The sequence below is a fragment of the Bos javanicus genome, chromosome 6, assembly GCF_032452875.1.
Source record: "Bos javanicus breed banteng chromosome 6, ARS-OSU_banteng_1.0, whole genome shotgun sequence".
In the NCBI taxonomy this organism is placed as follows: Eukaryota; Metazoa; Chordata; class Mammalia; order Artiodactyla; family Bovidae; genus Bos; species Bos javanicus.
Genome location: NC_083873.1, coordinates 82,038,932 through 82,063,969, shown reverse-complemented (window position 1 = coordinate 82,063,969; position 25,038 = coordinate 82,038,932).

Genomic DNA, 25,038 nt, shown 5'->3' with positions numbered 1-25,038 from the left:
GCAAGAATACTGGAGTGGGTTGCCATTCCAGTCTCCAAATATTTTGTTACTAATAGTTAAATATTTTAAGTACTAGTATTACTTGCCTAGGAGATTGAGTTTTAGCCATTCCCTCTTTTTTGATTTAACTACTTTTCCTTGTACTCATTTAAATATAATTTAGTAATCAATATTCAAATAGCTACATATAATATGGCCAAATTTTTATAGAAGTATTTTAATCTGATTGTAATTTTTCTATAAGTAAAAGTGTCTAGAAAGATACTAACCTAATTTTAATGATAATCCCTATTCCCTGATAGCAAATTTTAAAGCAGTTAATTATTTTTCCTTTTAATAAAGTCAATTTTCTAAAAGGAAAATTTACTATTTTTTTCAAAAATAATAATTTGACTTTTTTGTGGTGATTATAATTATTAGCAGCCAGAAACTTGTTGTAAGGGATTGGAGAACAGAGAAAAAATTTGTAAGGGAAAGTTAAAGTGGGGATTTCATTACCTTTAAAAAATATTCTAAATGGAAACATAAAATTGGATTGCTGTGAAATAATCAGGACAACAGCAACAAAGAAGAAATTGCAGCAAAGTTTCATATTTTATTTACTCAGATTTTTTTTAAAGGACCACCAGCTTTTAGATGTGGTTTCTGACCAAATACACTATGATATACTCTTTATGGGAGGTTAGTGTACACCACTTTAGGTAGAATCAGAGGCACTTTATAAATAGTAAAATAAAAACATTTTGTGTGGATAATGAAACAGACACTTGGAAGTATTTAATTAAGCATTCTGAATACTATAATAGCTTTTCTGTTTTCAAAGTGAATAAATTTTGATTATTTCCAGTATTTTAGATCCAGTACTAATATCTTGAAATGGTCTATAACCACAGGATAATTTTATGAACATAATTTTTTGAGCTCTAATCTGAAATAAAGGCTAGACCTGAAAAACCATGTTATTATCTACAGTTTAGGTGAACCTTCCATCTTTCTTTGGAATCTGCCAACAAAGAGCCTCATAATGAATTAGGGTAATAGTGTGTTTAAATATGAGGACGTTTGCCCACTAATTCAAGTGTTGATTTGTGATTTTTATTTTTGTATTAGCATCTGTTCATGGAGATGACAACTTGGTATGGGAATAGGGAGTACAAGTATATTCCCAATTGAGTTAATGGGTGTTATATTATCTCCTATTTAAAAAATAGTTGGCTTTAAAAATTCATTGCTAATATCTACATCACAGATTTGCCCAAGAGGGAATTTTACTATGGTTTCCTGTGGGATACGGCAAACGAAAATGACATTTTAAACTGTCCTATACTAACAGATGGCCCAGCAGATGATTTTACTTCAGAAATCCCTGCTTGATTCTAGATTGTGCAGAGTGGGCCAAGATAACAATCATGGAAGCTCAAATCTCCTTATTCATAAGGATTAAATAAGGAGTATGTAGCTACATCAAGATTTGAAGACTTTGAAATACAGCAGCTGTATCTGGAACCTACCAGAATTTAGGAATATTAAAATAATGGACAATGAAGAAAAGAGTTAATTGCAGAGGGCCACCAGGGTAGTCAGGAAAATTATCATAAGCATTCACCACAGTAGATTAGATAAAAAGAACATACTTAACTGTATCATATAAAGCAATTTTAAGAAATTAGTTGCATGATGAAAGTCAACGTTTGCAAATGATTTCCATCAGTTTATACTTTTACTTAAACATTCAAAAAGAAAACCTCAAGTAGGTATTTCCTGATTCTCATATCAGACTAAGACATTGAAATCTCCAAGATAACTATTTTCATCACATAGGAAAATGATTCAAAATTAAATATAGGGCAAATGACCACTGTGTATCTTTGCAAAGCTATCCTAGCATATTGTTCAAAAATTCTGCCTCAAGTCATCTGAAGCCAGAGGGGTTTCCTGTTATTTGATTATTTTGTGTGCTGTTTATTATGGCCCATTGTCTGCAATATTAGATGCTACTCAGAAGAATACTGATAATTTGCAAATAATTTTTATTTGGTAGAAACACTAATAATTTCTGTTAGAAAAGATAACCCCCCAATATGTTTTTAATTGATTTGTAACTATATTAACAATCATCCAATCTAATTTTAACTTTCTTTCCTTTATTGACTGTGTATACCCTGGACTCTCTCTATTGATTTTAAAACCAACATTAGCATTATGCTGATTGCTGCTTTAGTGACTTTAACTTTTGACATATGCTCACTATAAAATGAGCACTTTTGTACTTTCATATTTGTATTTTGATTTTTATATTTTTGTATTTGCTTTTTGAAATGCCTACACTAATCCACTTGCCTATGAATTTGAGAGCAGGAACTTTGTTTTATCTCTATAACCCTAACAACTCTATTGCAGCCATCCTAGCACTTGGTAGGCTCTCAATAGATGCATTTACATATGTGTATATATGCTGTGTTTAGTCACTCAGTCGTATCGGACTCTTTGTGACCCCATGGACTATAGCCCACCAGGCTTCTCTGTCCATAGGGATTCTCCAGGCAAGAATACTGGAGTGGGTTGCCATGCCCTCCTCAAGGGGATCTTCCCAACCCAGGGATGAAACCCAGGTCTCCCTCATTGCAGGTGGATTCTTTACCCTCTGAACCACCAGGGAAACCCAAGACTTCTGGAGTGAGTAGCCTATCCATTCTCCAGGGGATCTTCCTGACCCAGGAATGAAACAGGGCTCTCCTGCATTGCAGGCAGATTCTTTACCAGCAGAGCTTCTGGGGAAGCCCCATATGTCTCTCATAAAGTGAAAGTCACTCATCCATGTCCAGCTTTTTGTGACCCCATGTACTATGCAGTCCATGGAATTCTCCAGGCTAGAATACTGGAGTGGGTAGCCTTTCACTTCTCCAAGGGATCTTCCCAACCCAGGGATAGAACCCAGGTCTCCTGCATTACAGGCAGATTCTTTACCAGCTGAGCCACAAGAGAAGCCCAGTATGTGCATATATATGTGTGTATAATTTAATTTTGAAATACTTGTTTATATAGATATCTACCAGCTAAGCCAAGATAGAAAGGGAATTACTTGTGTAGATTCAGACTATTCAGCTTGTATGTACAAGAAATGAGGGAATAAAACCAAAGCCATTGTACTTGGTTACCTCAGGAAATTTTTTTTTTCCTAAAGACCTAATGTTAAGGGGAAAAGCTATCCTGGTAAGTACACAGGAGGTTTCTTCATTTGATCCTTATCTGACAAAATGTAAAACCCCTATGATATGCCTTTTAAACTTTTAACACAAAGCCATTGAATATAAAACCATTCAGATATAGCTCTGATCTGCTTCAGTGTGACTATCATAATCTTGCACTTTCTGTGGGTTCTACTGGATGCCTTTAAACAGTGCATCATGGATATATAATGTAGCTTAATCCAGACTGAAGTTGTCCTCAGAATCATAGGGAAGGAGGAGAAAGTGACTATGGGGAAAAAGAAAAATCTCTTTAGGGTAGGGAATGGGAAGACATTATATGCTGATTGTAGACTAGTGACAATAAGACAGTCATTTAGACAACAAAAAATGGGATCTACCTCTTTGAAAAAAATCTAAGAAGTGTATGTTTCTAAGCAGTCTATAAAATCCCCACAAGCTGCCACAACCAAAAAAATGAGACTTCTCTGTCCCCGTTGGCCATTCATATATTTCTTCTTCCAGAAATTTTCTTGTGACTCTTAATTCTGTCAAAACAATAAAAATATGAGAACAGTTTTTAACAATTAGTAGGTACCTAAATTGTGTCAGATACTATGCTCTGCAATTTTTAAGGAAAAAAAAAATAACATTCAAAGCAACTCTAGGTGGAATTAAAGAAATTCAGGAACAGATAGTTGAGAATTTGCCCAGTATTACAAACTAAAGTGGCTTTTATCTTGATGTATTTAATTTAAGCTGGACATACAAGATTGGTTTGTTTTGAATCTTATGTCTCCCAGTTTGGGCTATAACTTTATCTTTCCAAGAGCTGTTATAATCCCAGCTCACTCACACAAAGTTGTACATTAAGAGGTTACTTTTCTCTCTGACAGAAAAGTATGTTTTAATTTAGGGTACAGACTTAGCTTCTTAAATCTTCTGAGATTCTCAAAATTCAGTCCAAGAAAATTTGAGCCGAAGTAGAGGCTCCTGACTCTTACGCTAAGAAGTTAGTTAGTAGAAAATGTAAAGTAAGTTTCTATTATTAGAAAACAGAGAATTCAACATTAAACCAAACATATTTAAAACTTTTTTGATGAGCATATCAAATCAAAAATTTTAAATAATTGTTAAGAATACAGAAAGAATAGAAGCTATAAGCAACCACATACCTGTTTTTTAATCTGAAGTACTTGATTAGGCTTCTAAACATAGAGGTATGTAAGTCAGAAAATATATTTCTAGTGTAAAAATTTCCAAAAGAAAGAGGATTTTCCAATTAGAATCATTAAAAATTCCAGGTTTGGAGTTATGTCCCATCTTCAAAATATATTGACCAATTTTTTTAAGGATTTCCCCCCCTCCATTTATCTTCCTTTCATTTTCCTAAGCTTGTTCAATTGCTAAATCATGCCCTACTCTTTGGGACCCCATGGACTGCAGCACTTCAGGCTTCCCTGTCCTTCACTGTCTTTCAGAGGTTGCTCAAATTCATGTCTGTTGAGTTGGTGATGCTATCTAACCAAGTTAGTCACTCCAATATGACTCTTCTCTTAGTTCCACATGAAATCTCAATTGTTACTCTGTTTTTACTTCTAGTTTTGGGTTTCTGTCATAATTCAGTTGGAAAATCATCTGCCTGCAAGGCAGGAGACCCAGATTCGATTCCTGGGTCAGGAAGATCCCCTGGAGAAGGGAATGGCAAGCCACTCCAGTATTCTTGCCTGGAGAACCCCATGGACAGAGGAGCCTGGCAGGCTATAGTCCATGGGATTGCAAGGGTTGGACATGACTTAGCAACTAAACCACCACCATACTTATAGTTTAGCTAGAGCCTTCTTTCAGATTCATTAAATTTTTCAGAAATGATGTGGTCCCTTTCTATATTCCCTAGTATCTTTATCTGAATCCTCATGTTTGCCATCTTCAAACAATGCAACATTATTGTTAATGCTCTTTCCAAAAATCTTGTAAGAAATTAAAATTTGGACAGATTAAAGAATTCACTCAAAACTATGCTGTTGCAGCTATTGTATTAAGCTTACAATAACTTCTGGAGAAATTATGAAATTTGATAGTTATAACCTAGTTTTTTTTAAATTTTTCTAGCCATTATTTCAAAAGAGATCTAACTTCACTATCTTACAGTTAATGAGCATGGCATGTTTCCCCTTAACTTCAATGCCTTTCTTCATCTAGTCCTTTTATATACCAGGAAAAGTATAAAAACATTCTTAGGAATCTTTTTTTTAATCATGTAGTTAGTGTTTTTCATTTTTCTTATATTCATTACAATTTAACTCCTCTCTTTTTCTTGATTATAATTAGTCTCTTTCATATATATGATACAAACTTTTAAAAAGCTTATATAATCTCAAATTCTGCTCCAGGAAGGAAGACATACCTTTTACTAGATATCCCACTGAGTATTAATAGAAAACTTTGGACATTATATTTAAAAGAAATCCAAAATTTGGAGAGAAGAAAAACTAGTTTGGTACCTCAGAACCCAGGAATAACAATGCAGTGAGTTTCCTGTTTCCTTATTGCCTTATACCACAGACTTTGAGGAGGAAAAAACTATAGCCTGGAAATTGTCAATGGGCACAGTCAAAAAAGTCCCCAAAATGGCTGTTTTCTCTCACCAAAGGACAAAGAACGAGGCAGCCTAGAGAGAAAGAAAACTTTATATAATAACTGTTCTACTCTATCCAAACACCACAGAAGAAACTGTGGTGACACCCCACACATGCGAGCAAAGGCCACATGGGGAGCCTAGATGTGGACTGTCTCTAGGCACATGGCACTACATCCCTCAACCAAGCTGATGTCAGAGAAGCAGAGTAATGGAGCCAGGATTTCTATGCCTGGCAGTGAGATAAATCCCTATTTCCCCTGATTGTGGCATCACTGAAGACCACACAGGGAGTCTGGGCTTCAACTGACAGTTGTCTCTACCAAGGCATCCCTCCCCAGTAAATGGTACCATCCAGTCAACTTGAAGAATAGTGAACTTGAAGACAGAACGACAGAAATACTCAATCGGAGAAAACAGAATAAGAATATAATGAATAGAAGTTCAGGGACCTGTCAGACCTAATTTTTGTGTCATTTGAGTTCCTTAAGGAAAGGGGGAAAAAAAATGGGCAGGGTTAGAAAAGCACTCAAATCATGTCTGAAACATTCTATATTTGGCAAAAGACAAAAACCTACAGATTCAAAAGGATGAAACAAATCCACATTTCATAACCCCAAAGCAATCTATATCAAGACAAATCATAGTAGAACTTCCAAAAACCGAAAACAAAAAAATGTTTAGGGAACAAGAGAGAAATAGCACCTTACCTATAAGGGGTAAATAATTCGATTTAAAAGATTTCTCAAGAGGAATCATGGAGGCGAAAGAGATATATAGCACAACATGTTTCCAGTGCTGGGAGAAAGTCAGCACAGAATTTTCTGTCTAGCAAAAACATGCTTAGGAATGAAGGGGCATTTAAGATATTCTTTTTTGTTGTGGTTTAGTCACTCAGTCATGTCAAACACTTTGAAAGCCAATGGACTGTAGCCTGCCAGGCTCCTCTATCCATGGAATTTCCCCAGCAAGAATACTGGAATAGGTTGCCATTTCCTTTTTCAGGGGATCTTCCCTACCAGGGATCAAACCCATGTCTCTTGCATTATGGTGTATTCCTTACTGCTGAGCCACCAGGGAAACCCTAAAATATCCTTAGATGAAAGAAAACCAAGAATATATCACCAATAGACAAACCTTTAAAGAAAGACTATTTTCTAAATAGGAAGAAAATGATAAAAGAAAAAAATCTTATAACATCAAAAGACATATAATGGATAATTTTAAAATATGGATAAATTAATCCTTTCTCCTTTTGAGTTTAAGTTGTGTTTGATGGGTGAAGAAAAAATTATAAGACTGTCTCATATAGTACAAAATGTATGCAGAGATAATAGTTAAGACAATTATAAATGGGAAGGACAAAGGGGGTCAAAAGAGGTAAGGTTTCCAAACAATTCAAAATGGCAGAGTACTGATAACAGAAGAATTAGTTAACCTGTGCATATTTATTGTAATGTCTAGAGCAACCAGCAAAGTTTCTTTAGAAAGAGATACACTCAAAAATAATATAAATAAATCAAAAAAGACTTATAAGAATGGCCCAAGTAACTAACAAGTGAACAGGAAAAAGAAAACAGAAAAATAGGGACAATGAAAATAAAAAGGAAGAATTATACAATATATCAATAAATATTTTAATGTAAATGGTTTAAACATAAATTAAAAGATTGCAATTGAATGAATTAAAAAATAAATGAACTATATGTTGAATTTCTACTAGAAATTCACTTCAAATATTAAGATAATAGGTACATTGAAAATAAAGGGATGTAAAAATACATTATGTAAAGGTTAATCAAGAAAAACAAGTGTGGCTACGTTAATATCAGGTAAAATCTACTTCAGATCATGGAGAATTACCAGATAAGAGAAGGAAATCTGATAAATAAATAATAAAAGATTCGATCTATCCAAAGGCTATAACAATCCTAAATGTACATGAACCAAAAAAGAAAAGCTGACAGTGGTCTGAAGAAAATACTAATAGAATTAAAAAGATAAATAGATGAATCCACAGTCATATTTTCTAATATCAGTACTCTTCTCTCAGAAATTAATGACAACTAGACTCAAAAACAGCAAGAGTATAGAAAAACTAAACAATGCTGTCAACTAATAAGATCTAATCAACATTTATAGAACACTTCACCCACTAAGAGGAGAATGTACATTCTCCAAGTGATGTTAGGATATATACCAATAAACACCATATCCTGGGCCATAAAACAAATCTTGACAATTTTAAAATAATAAAAAATACAGTGTATTCTCAAAAATGGAATCACACTAGAAATCAAAAACAGAAAAAGTACAGGAAAATATTCAAATATGTGGGAACTAAATAACTCAATTATAAATAATTAATGGGTCAAAGAGGAAATCTCAACAAAAATAAGACAACAAAATCAATGAAAATCATAACAATATGGGTGCAAAATAGCTAAAGATGTGCTGAGAGGAAGATTTATTGTACTTATTTTAATTAGCAATTGAGGAATATGTTTAATATTCAAAAATTAATATAATCCACCATATTAACAGGCTAAAGAATAAATGTCTTTAGAATAAAGATTTGTTTAAAATTAATAATCTAAGCTCCCACTTCAAGAACCTAGTACAAGAACAAAATTACCAAAGACATTCACAAGAAAAGAAGAAAATAGAGCAGAAATCAATAAAGTTGAAATAAGAATGATACAACAAAATTTGATTCTTTGAGAAGATAAATAAAATTGAGAAACCATTTGCATGGTTGGCATAGTAAAAACATGAAAAGATAAGAATTATTAGCAACATGAATGAAAGAATTGATTTTATTATAGACTCTGCAACATCTAAAAGATAGTAAGGACATAATGAACACTCACTACTACTTGACAAAAGAGAGGAAACAATTCCTCAAAACCCACCAACACTGGTATCCCTCAATTAAAGTTTACTTTATGTCACTTTGCTTTTACAAAAGACCTACTTTAATACACTATCTTACTAACTGGAAGATATCCAAAGAGGCTTTTCACTTTTACAGAAAGAGGTAAAAATGAAAAAAAAAATTTTTTTTCTCCCCATCAAGCTACTATAGAGAAGCAATAGTGGCAAGCTTCTTGCCCAGGAACCACACTGAACATTTCAGCACCAAAGCATCACAGATTGAACTGTGTCTGATAAAGCTGCTTTATCTCCATTTATTGTGTGCATCCATTAGCAAGACATGGCCTAAGGTAACTGCTTTTTTAGTTTGTTTGTTTATACCATTTCAGCTAAAAGTTTTCATATGAATGCTATTGCTGTGGATAGCGGGGGAAACCTATACCAAAACACAGCAAATATGGCAGATTATTTAAATATCCTTGTAATTATTAAATAGGACTTCCCTGGTGGCTCAGGATAGAGACCTGCTGACAATGCAGGAGAGGTGGGTCCTATACCTGGGTCAGGAGGGTTTGTTGGAGGAGGAAATGGCAACCCACTCCAGTATTATTGCCTGGTAAATCTCATGAATGGGGGAATCTGTTGGATTATAGTCCATGGGGTCACAAAGTGTCAGACATGACTTAGTGACTCAACAACAACAACAACAACAAACTATTAAATACATTAAATATTTAATTTTAAAACTTATCAAAGAGAAATCTCTAAGTTCAGATATTGTCACTAGAGAATTGTGTTAAATCTTAAAGAGTTATTAGTGCTAATTCTAGAGAATATCTTAAGTAATATAGACACATAGGATACATTTCTTAATTTGGTTTAAGAAGCTAGTACTATTATGATACAAAAATCTACCAAAGCATAAAAAATTAAAGTGTAGGTCAATATATATTATAAATTTACATTTTCAAATTCTAAACAAAATATTAGAAAATTGGATTTAGCAATTACTAAAAACAATTATATACACGGATAAAGTGAGGTCATTCCAAGGATGCAGGACAGTTTCAATCAATATAATACACCATACTAAGCAGTTCTATGTATCACAATAAGGCAAGAAAAAGATAAAAATGGCATACAGATTAAAGGAAGAAATAAACCCATTTTGAGGATCATCTAATATTACAGTTTGCATATACAATCCCACGTAAAGTCCAAAAAAAAATCCCCAAATAAATAATAAAGTTCTAGAATTAATAAGTGAGTTTAGCAAGATTGCAGGATATAAATTGAACTACATAAATCAATTGTGTTTGTATGTTCACTAATGAATATGTGAAGACCAAAATTAAATATGTAATAATATTTAAAATCATTCAGAGGGACATTGGCAAGACAGTAGAATAGGAGGCTTCTGATTTTCCCTCCTCCTATAACTACACCAAATATATAGTTAAACATGTATCAAACACCTCAGTGAAATCCAGAAACTAGCTGAATGTTACCCTCACATGATTAAGAAATTACCCATATAGAAATAGACAAAAAATTAGATATTCATGTGATAAGCCTACACCTTGTACAGCTCCTTATAGTCGGAAGGAACCCCTAACTCCCACTTTCTCCCTGAGGAGTATACAGTTTGAATCACATTTAGCTTGCCATCTTTTGTGGGTACCACCCAAACACTTTTGTGGGTACCATGCCCAAGTGTTTTGGCTCCCAAAACACTTTGCTTAAAGAAGCAATGGAGCTCAGTATTTGCAAGTCCCCTAGGACCAAATTAAACAAAGAAGCAATTTTTAAATGGGGATAAGAATTTCCTTCAGGCTCAGGGCAAAGGGAGAAGGCAATGACTTTAGGTTCCCAGTTTTTCCCTAGAAAGGGATTGCCTGCATACTTCTTAGCTGCTGCCCAATGATTGGACTTCTAATTAACTGCCATGTGGGAGCTTTTGGGGATCATAATTAGTAATCCTCTAGAAGCTTAAATGGGCATGTGGGGACTTCCTATGCCTTCATTTTCCAGCATGCCCCAGAACAAGAAAGCACATTTTTAGTTTTTCTCTGAAAAGAGCTTGTCTATATATTTGGTAACCCAACTTCTATAGCTTCCACCCAAGAGACTCTTAAATCACTTATCTCTGGGAAATGATCAAGCTCAGCATTCATGACTCCCCTGGTACAGCAGAGAACAAAGAAGCAGTTCTGTACATAAGCATTAACATAAGTATTGGCAGTGGCTAGTTCCCCTGGCTTAATATAAAGTGAATATGAAAAACACCCAGCTTACAATCTCTCCCTGATAGGGACCAAACTTCATATCTAGTGTTGCAATTTTCCCTGATGCTCCAAAAATTTGAGTTTCTAGTTAGCTCACATCTAGGAACTGAAAGAGCAGGAAATTAGTGCTTCAGGAGTTTGAATAGGTATGTGGGCATTTTCTCTGCTCTTGGAATCTTGAGAGGACTTGGCATACTTTAAATTTTGGGGAGCCACTAAGAACAAAGGTGGTGGTTTGGACAAGCACAAAAATTTGAGAAGTTCCTAGAATCATGGGCTAGGCTAATTGGGAAACTGCAGTTCCTATGTGATGCCAGTCTGTTAAGACTGGAAAAGGTGGTTCTTTTTACCTCATACATAGAAACCAATACAAAGAGTTAAAGAAAACAAAGAAAGGTGTGTATCCCAAACAAAAGAACACAATAAATCTCTAGAAGTTGACTCTAATGTAAGAGAGACTATGTGAATTAAACAACACAACTTAAAATTAATGGTCACAAAGATGTTCACAAGGTTAGAAGAGGAACACACAAATTAAGTGAGAATTTTAAAGAAGAAAAAATATTAAAGAGTACAAAACAGAAATCATGGAACTGATTAATATAACAGCTAAACTGAAAAATTCAATATGAGATTTGAAGAGCAGGCTAGATAAGTCAGAAGAAAGGACTATTGAATTTGAAGACATGTTATTGGATATCAGTCAAAGGAGCAAAAAGAGAAGGGAAAAGTTTTTAAAAGACAGTTTAAGGGATTTGGGCCATCACCAAGTTGAATAATATACAACTAATGGGAGACCCAGGAAAATAAGAGAAAGTATAGAAATCTAATTTAAAGAATTAAACTAAAAAAAAATCTGGCGAAAATATACATATATTCAGATCCATGAAGCCCCTCCAAAACACAAAATAAGATGCTCCCAAGGAGGCCCACAGTGATACTCATTATAACTGAATTGTCAGAAGTTAAAGACAAAGAGAGAATTTTGAAAGCAGCAAGAGAAAGGTGATGTATTATGTACAATGAAGCTCTCATAAGACTGTTATTGTAATTTTCAGTAGAAATTTTGCAGGAAAAAAAGTGAATAGGGTGATATATTTAAAGTCCTGAAAGAAAGAAAGAAAAAAAAAAAACTGTCAACAGAGAATATATTATGCTGGAAAGTTGTTATTTAGAATGGGAGAGATTCCCAGGCAAGTTCATCACCACTAAACCTACCTTACAAGAAAGTAGGAAAGAGATTCTTCAAACTGAAATGAAAAGTTACGAATTAAATGTTAAATAATATAGTTATTAAAAATACATAGCATAGTATAATTGAAAGTCGCTCAGTCATCTCTGACTCTTTGTGACCCCATGGACTATACACTCCATGGATTTGTCCAGACCAGAATACAGGAGTGGGTAGCCGTTCCCTCCTCCAGTGGATCTTCCCAACCCAGGGATCAAACCCAGGTCTCCTGCATTGCAGGTGGATTCGTTACCAGCTGAGCCACCAAGGAAGCCCACAGCATAGTATATATAGTATTAAAATTATTGTACCTATAAGGCTTGTTAATGAATACATAATATAAAAGAGGAAAATTTGTAACATCAAGTACCTAACAGAGGGTAGTAAAAGAGGAGAGATTTTTATGTGATTAAAGATGTTAACAGAATAAAATAGACTGTTGTGTCTATAACCATAAAGCAAAAACTTAAATCAATAAAAGATAAAGAGAAGTGACTATCAAAGCCTACTACTGTTTAAAAACTCTTTAATTCATAAAGAAATGCAGCTAGAGGGCTTCCCTTGTGGCTCATTGGTAAAGAATCCGCCTGCAATGTGGGAGACCTGGGTTTGATTCCTGGGTTGAGAAGATCCCCTGGAGAAGGGAAAGGCTACCCACTCCAGTTCTGGCTTGGAGAATTTCAGGGACTGTGTAGTCCCTGGGGTCACAAAGGGTTGGACATGACTGAGTGACTTTGACTTTCAGAGGGAGAAAGGGATAAGGAATTATAAAACAGCTAGTAAACAATAAGATGATATTTTAATAAATCCATGGGGCTTCCCTGGTAGCTAAATGGTAAAGAATCTTCCTGCAATGCAGGAGACACTGGTTCGATCTCTGTGTTGTGAAGATCCTCTGGAGAAGGAAATGGCAACCCACTCCAGTATTCTTGCCTGGAGAATTCCATGGACAGACCAAGGGGTCACAAAGAGTCAGACACAAATGAGCAACTAACACTATGAATAATTACTCTAAATACGAATAGACCAGATTCTTCAATCAAAAAGCACAGAGTAATTGAATGGGTTTAGAAAAACAAATAGAATTTTTCCAGGCAAGTACTCTTGCCTGGAAAATCCCATGGATGGAGGAGCCTGGTAGGCTGCAGTCCATGGGGTTGCTCAGAGTCAGACACGACTGAGCGACTTCACTTTCACTTTTCACTTTCATGCATTGGAAAAGGCAATGGCAACCCACTCCAGTACTCTTGCCTGGAGAATCCCAGGGACAGAGGAGCCTAGTGGGCTGCCCTCTATGGGGTTGCACAGAGTTGGACACGACTGAAGTGACTTAGCAGTAGCAGAAAAACAAAAGACTCAGTAATATCCCCCCACACAAGACTCACTTCAGCTCTAAGGACACACAGAGTGAAGAGGTACAAAAATATATTCCACACAAGGGAAATCAAAAACGGAGCAGGACTAGCTATACTTATATCAGATAAAATAGTCTTTAAGCCAAAAATTATAATAAAAGACAAATAAGGTCATTCTATGTGGCAGCGGCCGGGAGGAGATACCCCACGCCCCAAGCCCGAGGCCAGGGGTGGCGGGTGGGAGGAGCTACCCAACACCCCTAAGCCTGAGGCCAAGGGTGGCAGTGGGGAGGAGCAACCCCATGACCGAGGCCAGGGATGGTGGCCGGGAGGACCAACCCCACATCCAAGGAGCCATGGCTGTGCCGGCACAGGAGGGCCTAGAGGAGCTATTCCACGTTGAAGGTCAGGAAGGATGGCGGTGAGGAGATACCCCTCGTCCAAGGTAAGGAGCATGGCTGCGCTTTGCTGGAGCAGCCATGAAGAGATACCCCACGTCCAAGGTAAGAGAAACCCAAGTAAAACAGTAGGTGTTGCAAGAGGGCATCAGAGGGCAAACACACTGAAACCACACTCACAGAAAACTAGTCAATCTAATCACACTAGGACAACAGCCTTGTCTAACTCAATGAAACTAAGCCATGCCCGTGGGGCAACCCAAGATGGGCGGGTCATGGTGGAGAGATTTGACAGAATGTGGTCCACTGGAGAAGGGAATGGCAAACTGCTTCAGTATTCTTGCCTTGAGAACCTCATGAACAGTATGAAAAGGCAAAATGATAGGATACTGAAAGAGAAACTCCCCAGGTCAGTAGGTACCCACTATGCTACTGGAGATCAGTGGAGAAATAACTCCAGAAAGAATGAAGGGATGGAGCCAAAGCAAAAACAATACCCAGTTGTGGATGTGACTGGTGATAGAAGCAAGGTCCGATGCTGTAAAGGGCAATATTGCATAGGAACCTGGAATGTCAGGTCCACGAATCAAGGCAAATTGGAAGTGGACAAACAAGAGATGGCAAGAGTGAATGTCGACATTCTAGGAAACAGTGAACTGAAATGGACTGGAATGGGTGAATTTAACTCATATGACCATTGTATCTACTACTGAGGACAGGAATCCCTCAGAAGAAACGGAGTGACAATCATGGTCAACAAAACAGTCCAAAATGCAGTACTTGGATGCAATCTCAAAAACAACAGAATGATCCCTGTTTGTTTCCAAGGCAAACCATTCAATATCACAGTAATCCAAGTCTATGCCCCAACCAGTAACACTGAAGAAGCTGAAGTTGAACGGTTCTATGAAGACCTACAAGACCTTTTAGAACTAACATCCAAAAAAGATGTCTTTTTCATTATAAGGGATTGGAATGCAAAAGTAGGAAGTCAAGAAACACCTGGAGTAACAGGCAAATTTGGCCTTGGAATGAAGCAGGGCAAAGACTAATAGAGTTTTGCCAAGAAAATGCACTGGTCATAACAAACACCCTCTTCCAACAACACAAGAGAAGACTCTATACATGGACATCACCAGATGGTCAACACCAAAATCAGATTGATTATATTCTTTGCAGCCAAAGATGGAGAAGCTCTATACAGTCAGCAAAAACAAGACCAGGAGCTGACTGTGGCTCAGACCATGAACTCCTTATTGCCAAATTCAGACTTAAATTGAAGAAAGTAGGGAAAACCACTAGACCATTCAGGTATGACCTAAATCAAATCCCTTATGATTATACAGTGGAAGTGAGAAATAGATTAAAGGCCCAGATCTGATCGATAGAGTGCCTGATGAGCTATGGAATGAGGTTCGTGACATTGTACAGGAGACAGGGATCAAGACCATTCCCATAGAAAAGAAATGCAAAAAAGCAAAACGGCTGTCTGGGGAGGCCTTACAAATATCTGTGAAAAGAAGAGAAGTGAAAAGCAAAGGAGAAAAGGAAAGATATAAACATCTGAATGCAGAGTTCCAATAAGAAAGTCTTCCTCAGTGATCAATGCAAAGAAATAGAGGAAAACAACAGAATGGGAAAGACTAAAGATCTCTTCAAGAAAATTAGAGATACCAAAGGAACATTTCATGCAAAGATGAGCTCGATAGAGGACAGAAATGGTATGGACCTAACAGAAGCAAAAGATATTAAGAAGAGATGGCAAGAATACACAGAAGAACTGTACAAAAAAGATCTTAAAGACCCCAATAATCACGATGGTGTGATCACTGACCTAGAGCCAGACATCCTGGAATGTGAAGTCAAGTGGGCCTTAGAAAGCATCACTATGGACAAAGCTAGTGGAGGTGATGGAATTCCAGTTGAGCTATTCCAAATCCTGAAAGATGATGCTGTGAAAGTGCTGCACTCAATATGCCAGCAAATTTGGAAAACTCAGCAGTGGCCACAGGACTGGAAAAGTTCAGTTTCCATTCCAATCCAAAAGAAAGGCAATGCCAAAGAACGCTCAAACTACCACACAATTGCACTCATCTCACACGCTAGTAAAGTAATGCTCAAAATTCTCCAAGCCAGGCTTCAGCAATATGTGAACCGTGAACTTCCTGATGTTCAAGCTGGTTTTAGAAAAGGCAGAGGAAGCAGAGATCAAATTGCCAACATTCGCTGGATCATGGGAAAAGCAAGAGAGTTCCAGAAAAACATCTATTTCTGCTTTATTGACTATGCCAAAGCCTTTGACTGTGTGAATCACAATAAATTGTGGAAAATTCTGAAAGAGATGGGAATACCAGAACACCTGATCTGCCTCTTGAGAAATTTGTATGCAGGTCAGGAAGCAACAGTTAGAACTGGACATGGAACAACAGACTGGTTCCATATAGGAAAAGGAGTTCGTCAAGGTTGTGTATTGTCACCCTGCTTATTTAACTTGTATGCAGAGTACATCATGAGAAACGCTGGACTGGAAGAAACACAAGCTGGAATCAAGATTTCTGGGAGAAATATCAATAACCTCGGATATTCAGATGACACCACCCTTATGGCAGAAAGTGAAGAGGAACTAAAAAGCCTCTTGATGAAAGTGAAAGTGGAGAGTGAAAAAGTTGGCTTAAAGCTCAACATTCAGAAAACGAAGATCATGGCATCCAGTCCCACCATTTCATTGGAAATAGATGCAGAAACACTGGAAACCGGGAGTTGGTGATGGACAGAGAGGCCTGGCATGCTGCGATTCTTGGCATTGCATAGAGTCGGACACGGCTGAGCAACTGATCTGATCTGATCTGATACCGATAGAAAAAAAATCTATTCATCAAGAAGATATATCACAAGTATATATGCATACACTTCAGAGTACCTAAATATATTAAGCAAATACAGATCTGAAAGGAGAAATAGATAATAGTACCATAATACTAGGTGACTTCAATATCCCACTATCACCAATGGATAGATCATCCACATAGAAAATCATTAAGGAAAATTTGGACTTCAACATTACTTTGGAGAAATTGGACTTGACATACATTACTTCAAAGAGGAGCAGAATATATATTCTTTTTAAATACACATGGAACATCCTTCAGGCTATATCATATGTCACATCAAAATAAGTCTTAACAATTTTATGAGGACTGTAATCACACCAGTAAGTTTTTCTGATCACAATGATATGGAACTGAAAACCTTTAATAGGAGGAAAACTGAAAAAATCACAAATATATGCAGCTCAATATATACACTCCTGAATTACCAATGACTCTAAGAAAGAAATGAAAAAAATATCTTGATACAAAAATGGAAACATAACAAACCAAAATTATGGACCACTACAAAAGCAATTCTAAAAGGGAAGTTTATAGTATAAGTTCCTGCATTAGGAAAAAAGAAAGATCTCAAATTAATGATCTAACTTCACACATCAAGGAACTATAGAAAGAGAAAACACAAAAGAAAATTAAAATGACTAAGCCCAAATTAGTGGAAGAAACAAAATAGCAAAAATTAGAGCAGAAAATCATTGAAATAGACTAAAAAGACAACCAAAAAGATAAAAAAGCTAACTTTTTTTTCAAAAAAGATAAATTATCACACCTTTAGCTATGAGCTATGAAAAAAGAAGATTCAAATAAAATAAATGAAAAAAGTATATCACAATTAATTACCACATAAATACAAATATCATAAGAGACTACTATGAATAATTATATGCCAATGCACTGGACAACTGAGAAGTAATGGTAAATTCCTAAAAATACACAATCTATCAAGACTGTCAATTAGGAAATCTGAATAGACAAATAATACGTAAAAAGACTGAGATAGTAACCAAAAATATCTTGGGAAAGAAAAGACCAGGACAGATGACTTCACTGGTAAATTCTACCAAAATTAAAGAATTAGTATTAATCCTTCTCAAACTGTTTCAATTGAAACATGTATAATATTATACATGAAACGAGTCGCCAGTCCAGGATGGATGCACGATACTGGAAGCTTGGGGCTGGTGCACTGGGACGACCCAGATCAGATCAGTCGCTCAGTCGTGTCCGACTCTTTGCGACCCCATGAATCGCAGCACGCCAGGCCTCCCTGTCCATCACCAACTCCCGGAGTTCACTCAGACTCACGTTCATCGAGTCAGTGATGCCATCCAGCCATCTCATCCTCTGTCGTCCCCTTCTCCTCTTGCCCCCAATCCGTCCTAGCTTCAGAGTCTTTTCCAATGAGTCAACTCTTCACATGAGGTGGCCAAAGTACTGGAGTTTCAGCTTTAGCATCATTCCTTCCAAAGAAATCCCAGGGCTGATCTCCTTCAGAATGAACTGGTTGGATTTCCTTGCAGTCCAAGGGACTCTCAAGAGTCTTCTCCAACACCACACTTCAAAAGCAGCAATTCTTCGGCACTCAGCCTTCTTCACAGTCCAACTCTCACATCCATACATGACCACAGGAAAAACCATAGCCTTGACTAGATGAACCTTTGTTGGCAAAGTAGTGTCTCTGCTTTTGAATATGCTATCTAGGTTGGTCATAACTTTTCTTCCAAGGAGTAAGCGTCTTTTAATTTCATGGGTGCAGTCACCATCTGTAGTGATTTTGGAGCCCAGAAAAATAAAGTGACACTGTTTCCCCATCTATTTTCCATGAAGTGACGGGACCGGATGCCACTGGGAGGGAGGAGGGTTCAGGATGGGGAACACGTGTATACATGTGGTGTATTCATGTTGATATATGGTAAAACCAATACAATATTGTGAAGTTAAAAAATAAAATAATTAAAAAAAATAAAGTCAAGAAAATTGAGGAGGAGGGTGTATTTCCAACTCCTACTTTTAGGAAGTCAGGATTACCTTGGTAACAATACCAGAAAAGATACCACCAAAAAAAAAAAAAAAATGAATAAATAAAAAAAAGAAGAAGAAGAAAGGAAGAAAATTACAGGCCAATATCCTCGATAAGCATAGATGAAATATCCTTAACAAAATATCAGCAAACCTAATTCAACAGTACATTAAAAGGAAAATACCACTCCTATCCAATATAATACTAGAAGTCCTAGCAGACTAGGTGAGAAAATAAATAAAAGGCATCCAAATCAAACAAGAAGACAAAATTTTCTCTTTGCAGATCACATGGTCTTACAGATAGAAAACCCTTAAAATTCTTCCAGATGTTCAACCTGGATTTAGAAAAGGTATTGGAACCAGAGATCAAATTGCCAACCTCTGTGGTTCAAAGAAAAAGTAAGAGAATTCCAGAAAAAAATATCTACTCCTGCTTTATTGACTACACCAAAGCCTTTGACTGTGTAGATTACAACAAACTGTGGAAAATCCTTCAAGATATGGGAAGGCAAGACCACCTTACCTGCATCCTACAAAACCTGTATGTAGGTCAAAAAGCAACAGTTAGAACCAGGCATGGAGCAACAGACTCATTCTAAGTTGGGAAAGGAATATCAAGATTGTATAGTGTTATGCTGCTTATTTAACTTATATGCAGAGTGCATCATGGAAAATGCCAGGCTGGATGAAGCACAAGCTGGAATCAAGATTGCTGGGAGAAGTGTCAGTAACCTCAGATATGCAGATGACATCACCCTTATGGAAGAAAGCAAGGAAGAACTAAAGAGCCTCCTCATGAAATGAAAGAGGAGGGTGAAAAAGCTGGCTTAAAACTCAGCATTCAAAAAGCCAAGATCATGGCATCCAGTCCCATCACTTCATGGCAAATAGATGGCAAACAATGGAAACACTGACAAACTTTGTTTTCTTGGGCTCCAAAATTATTGAAGATGGTGACTGCAGCCATAAAATTAAAAGATGTTTGGTCTTTGGAAGAAAAGCTATTACAAACATAGCATATTAAAAAGCAGAGACATTACTTTGCCAACAAAGGTCCATTTGGTCAAAGCTATGGTTTATCCAGTAGTCATGTATGGCTGTGAGAGTTGGACTATAAAGAAAGCTGAGTGCCAAAGAATTGATGCTTTTGAACTGTGGTGTTGGAGAAGACTCTTGAGTCCCTTGGACTCCAAGGAGATTACATCAGTCAATCCTAAAAGAAATCAGTCCTGAATACTCATTGGAAGGACTTATGCTGAAGCTGAATCTCCAATACTTTAGCCACCTGTTGTGAAGAACTGCTCATTGGAAAAGACCCTGATGCTGGGAAAGATTAAAGATAGGAGGAGAAGGGGACAACAGAGGATGAGATGGTTGGATTGCATCCCCAACTTGATAGACATGAGTTTGAGCAAGCTCTGGGAGTTAGTGATGGTCTGGGAAGTCCATGGGGTCGGAAAGAGTTGGACATGACTGAGTGACTTAACTAAAATTTCGTCCAGATAACTGTTAGAAATAATAACAGAATGCAGTAAAGTTGCAGTATATAAAATCAACTCAGAAAAATCAGTTGCATTTCTTTACACTAACAAGAAACTAGCTAAAAAATAAATGTAGAAAATAACCCACTAACATCAAAAGAAGCACCTAGGAATAAACTTAACCAAGTAGATAAAATATAAGATATGGATAAAAAAAGCAAAGACACAGATAAATGAAAATATATTTTGTGCTTATAGATTATTGATATAGTCAAATAGCTGTACTACCCAAAGTGCTCTATAAATTCAATGTCATTCCTACCAAAATTCCAATGAAATATTTTTTACAAAAACAGAATAACCCATCCTAATATTTGTATGAAACCACAAAGACCCCAAGTCACCAAAGCGATCTTGAGAAAGAAGATAGAGGAATCATACTTTCTGATTCCAAAGTGATTGCAAAACTCTAGTAACCAAAATAGCATGGTATTTGTATATAAATATATAGATGGATAAAACAGAAGGCATATAGTCACACACATATAGTTAATTAATTACTGTTAAAGGAATCACACATATAGTCAATTAATTACTGTTAAAGGAGTCAAGATTATACAAAGTGGAAAGAATAATCTCTTTACAAAATGATTCTGGGAAAATCAAATACTTACATGCCAAAGAAATTGGACTCTAGCTTTAGGCCATACAGAAAAATCAACTCAGGCTTAAATACTTGAATATAAGATATTGAATACATAAAACTCCTGGAAGAAAACAGAAAATATTCCTACTATTGGCTTTAATCACTGATTTTGGGGAGCTGACACAAAGTCAATAACAACAAATGGAAAAATAAACCAGTGGGACCATATCAAACTAAAAATTTCTTCACAGCAAAAAGATAAAAATTTATGAAAACCTAAAGAATTTTAGAAAAAAATTCTGCAAACCATATATTCAATAAGCAGCTAATATCTAAGATATATTAAGAACTGTTTCAACTCAATAGAAAAACACAAATATCTTTAAAATAATAAAATCATTAAAAATTAAATATTTTGGTGCAAATTCAATGAAATATATTCAGAACTTGCATGCTGTAAATTATGAAAGGCATTAAGGAATGTCTAAATAACAGATCTATTTTTTCAAGTATTTTAGAAGACTAAATATAGTTATAATCTTAATTCTCCATATTGTTTTGCATGCTTAATGATCCTAAAAATAATCCTAGTAATGTTTTTATTTAGACAAAAGTAAGATTATTCTAAAATACATATGGAAAGGAAAATAAACTAGAATATTTGAAATGGGAGATCTATGCAATTCAAGAGTTATTATATAGCTAGCCAGTGTGGTGTTGGTAAGGGGCTGGACACATAAATCAATGAGTCCAAATGGAGAATTTAGAAACAGAATCACAGAAATATGCCCGAGTGAATATGCCAAAGCAGTTCGATGCATAATATATAGTCCACAACTAAACAGCAGGAACAATTGACTATACAAAGACAAAAATTGAACCTTAACATAAACTTTATATTTATATGGAGTAGACTCAATAAAACTCATATATTTAAATAGTAAAAGTGTAAAACATTTTAAAAAATAGAATTAAAGAAAAGAGATTTAAACTAGATGAAGTTATTTAATGCTAAAGAAGTGGTTAAACTGTAATTCATCAAATTAATTTTGCTCTGCAAAGGGCCTTCTAAGTGATGAAAAGATAAGGAGTAAACTATAGCCTCAGAGAAAATATTTTGAAACCACATATATAACAAATACTATTATATAAAATATACAGTGAACTCTCAAAATTCAACAATGAAAAAATCCAATTCAAAATGTGCAAAGGCATGAACAGAAGTTTCATTGAAGACAACACAAAGAGAGCAAATAAGCACATGAAGGAGAAGGCAATGGCACCCCACTCCAGTACTCTTGCCTGGAAAATCCCATGGGCGGAGGAGCCTGGTGGGCTGCAATCCGTGGGGTTGCAAAGAGTCGGACACGACTGAGTGATTTCACTTTCACTTTTCACTTTCATGCATTGGAGAAGGAAATGGCAACCCACTCCAGTGTTCTTGCCTGGAAAATCCCAGGGACAGGGGAGCCTGGTGGGCTGCTGTCTATGGGGTCTCACAGAGTCAGACACGACTGAAGTGACTTAGCAGCAGCAAGCACATGAAAGATGTTCAATGTCATTAGCCATTGGAGAAATGTAAATTATGAACCCCAATGAAATACCTCTATATATTTCTTTTAGAATTATTAAAATAAAGAATAGTGACAGCAAAAACTAGTGAGAAAGCAGATAAACTGAATCACTTGTACATTTATGATGGATTTGCAAAATGGCAGAGTAGAAGGATGTGTGCTAATCTTCTTCTATGATAGCTCCAAAATTGCAACTAACTAATGAACAACCATTGACAGGAGAATGTTAGATCCCACCAAAAAAAAAAAAAAAGATACCCCGTGTCCAAGGGCAAAGGAGAAGCCCCAAGTTGGTAGGAAGGGGAAAATCACATTTAGAATCAAACCCCCATACCCACCAGAGAGCTCAGAGGGCTCAAACAAATCGTTGTGTGCACCAGGACCCAGGAAACCCAAAGAGACTAAGCCACCCTGCCTCTGAGGGTTTGAGTGTCTTCTGTGTAGGTACGGGCAGCAGTGGCCTGCTGAGGGGAGAGAAGCTCTGGCTGCAGCAAACCTGGGAGGCGCAGCATGTGAGCCCCACCATAGAGCCACTGAGCAAACAACCTATGACTGAAGAACAATTATACCAAAGAAGTTCTTGAACTGTTGCAAAAGTTCCAGGACCCACAACAGATTTCACAACGTGGGGATCCAGTATAGGGACTGACAACCCCTAGGGAATTTGACTTTGAAGATCAGAGAGATTTGATGACAGAACTTCCAAAGGACTGGAGAAACCAACTCTTGGAGGGCATAAACAAAACTTTGTATGCCCCAGGACCCAGAAGAAATGAGCAGTGACCCCAGAAGAGACTGAACCAGACTTGCCTGTGAGTGTCCAGGAGTCTCAGTCAACAGTGGGCCAACAGTGGCTGCCTTGGGGTCAGGGGCACTGAGCACAAGTCCTGGCATAAGCCATTTTGAGGAGGTCACCATTACTGCCATTACCCCTACCATAGTTTGGCCTAAGGCCAAACTACAGGGAGGGAACACAGTCCAACTCATCAATAGAAAATTGGATTAAAGATTTACTGAGCATGGCTCTGCTCATCAGAGCAAAAGGCAGATTCCAGCACAGGCAATACCTCCCATCAGGAAGCTTCCACAAGACTATTATCCTTATCCATCAAAGGGCAGACAGAATGGAACCCACAATTACAGAAAATTAACCAAATTGATTGCTTGGATCACAGCCTGTCTAACTCAATAAAACTATGAGCCATGCCATGTAGGGCCACCAGAGATGGACAGATTATAGTGGAGAGTTCTGACAAATCATGGTCCACTGGAGAAGGGAATGGCAACCACTTCAGTATTCTTGCCTTGAGAAAGCCATGAAAAATGTGAAAAGACAAAAAGATATGACACTGAAAGATGAGCTCCCCAAGTTGGTAGGTGCCCAACATGGTACTGCAGAGGGTGGGGAGATAGCTCCAGAAAGAATGAGGAGGTTGATCCAAAGTAAAAATAACACCGAGTTGTGGGTATCACTGGTGATAGAAGTAAAGTCTGATGCTATGAAGACCAATATTGCATAGGAACATGGAAGGTAAGATCCATGAATCAAGGTAATTTGGAAGTGGTCAAATAGGAGAAGGCAAGAGTGAACATGGACATGTTAGGAATCAGTGAATTAAAAAGGACTGGAATGGGGGAATTTAATTCAGATGATCATTGTATCTACTACTGTGGGCAAGAACCCTTAAGAAAAAATGGAGTAGCCCTTATAGTCAACAAAAGAGTCCAAAACACAGTATTTTGGTTCAATCTCAAAAAGACAAGATGATCTGTGTTCATTTCCAAGGCAAACCATTCGATACCACAGTAATCCAAGTCCATGCCTCAACTACTAATGCTGAAGAAGCTGAGGCTGAGGGTTCTATGAAGACCTACAAGACCTTCTAAAACTGACATCAAAAAAAGTTGTCCTTTTCATCACAGAGGACTGGAATGCAGTTTGGAATTCAAGAGATACCTGGAGTAACAGGCAAGTTTGGACTTATAGTACAAAATGAATCAAAGTAAAGGCTAACAGTTTTGCCAAGAGAACCCATTGATAATAGCAAATACCATCTTCCAGCAACACAATAGACAACTCTACCCATGGACATCACCAGATGGTCAACACAGAAATCAGATTGATTATATTCTTTGCAGCCAGAAGTGGAGAAGCTCAATACAGTCAGCAAAAACAAGATTGGGAGCTGACTGCAGCTCAGATCATGAACACCTTATTGCAAAAATTCATACTTAAATTGAAGAAAGCAGGGAAAACCACTAGACCATTCAGGTATGACCTAAATCAAATCCCTTCTGATTATACAGTGGAATTGACAAATAGATTCAAGGGATTAAATATGATAGGTAAACCCCGAAGAACTAAGGATGGAAGTTCGAACATTTTACAAGAGGCAGTAATCAAAACCATCCCCAGGAAGAAGAAATACAAAAAGGAGGCCTTACAAATAGCTGATAA